The sequence below is a fragment of the Apaloderma vittatum genome, unplaced genomic scaffold (genome assembly GCF_000703405.1).
Source record: "Apaloderma vittatum isolate BGI_N311 unplaced genomic scaffold, ASM70340v1 scaffold14325, whole genome shotgun sequence".
In the NCBI taxonomy this organism is placed as follows: Eukaryota; Metazoa; Chordata; class Aves; order Trogoniformes; family Trogonidae; genus Apaloderma; species Apaloderma vittatum.
The window spans coordinates 8078-9149 of record NW_009715566.1 but is presented as its reverse complement, the minus strand read 5'-3'; the positions used below and the strand labels follow the sequence as shown (position 1 = coordinate 9149).

The following is a 1072-nucleotide window of genomic DNA, read 5'->3' as shown; positions in this document are numbered from 1 at the left end:
GGAGTCCACAAAGGTGCTCAGGGGCTGGAGCAGCTCCCCTGGGAGGACGGGCTGAGAGAGCTGGGGCGGTGAAGCCTGGAGGAGAGGAGGCTCTGGGGTGACCTTCCAGCAGCCTGAGGGGGCTACAGGAAAGCTGGGGAGGGACTCTTCATCAGGGAGTGCAGGGATAGGATGAGGGGTAATGGTTTCAATCTGAAAAGGGTAGATTTAGATTAGATAGTAGGAAGAAATTCTTTCACCGTGAGAGTAGTGAGACCCAGGCACAGGTTGCCCAGAGAAGCTGTTGGTGCTCCATCCCTAAAAGCATTCAAGGCCAGGTCAGACAGAGCCTTGAGCAACCTGGGCTGGTAGGAGGTGTCCTTGCCCACGGTTTCCAGCCCAAACCATTCTGTGATTCTGTAATTTCTTCCCTCCTTTTAGAAGGTGAGGATTTACAGGGCGAAGAACTCACCTTTTCTCATGGCTGTAATACACTGGGAAAGATGGCAACACCACTAACCATGAGGCGAGGGCTGGATTATGCCAATTAACAAATTAACAAAGCCAAATAGTGAGATCAACACATCAAATCAAAGACACGAGAAACACACCCACGTAGCAAAACAAGGATGTGATAACCAACGCTGGAGGGCCACGATAACCTCATTCATGTGCTGCAGCTGGGCAGACAACCCCAAGAGCAGCGTACAACGCCTCTGGCTGCTAAATACGACCGTGCTTGTGACATTTCCTAGCTCCCACGCCACACAACCAGACTGCCTTTGCCCCTCAGAGCTGTAGGCTAACCAAACAGCTCGCTCTAGATCTAGGCTTTAAAGAAAACAGAACACACACAAAAAAACCCCAACACCCCAACCAAACCCCGAAGAAATCGCTCAACAAGGGAACTGTCTTGGGTTACAATATGTAACCAAAAATGTGTAATTCTATTTTCATCTGTTGAAACCGGTTGGAAGATATTTTCATTTCTTGTTAACTCCAGGGGCAGGTGCTTTCTGTTAATGGGTAATCATGGGTTAAGGAAGGGGCAGCAGGCCCCGGCCCTAAGGCCATCGAGCCACACCCCGGGCTC

The 1072-nt window shown here is 50.5% G+C and overlaps 1 protein-coding gene across 1 annotated transcript in view; it reads right to left on the bottom strand.

Annotated features, from left to right (window-relative positions):
• LOC104273775 (GON-4-like protein) overlaps positions 1–1072 on the bottom strand; it is an 11951-nt gene that overhangs the window by 3491 nt on the left and 7388 nt on the right.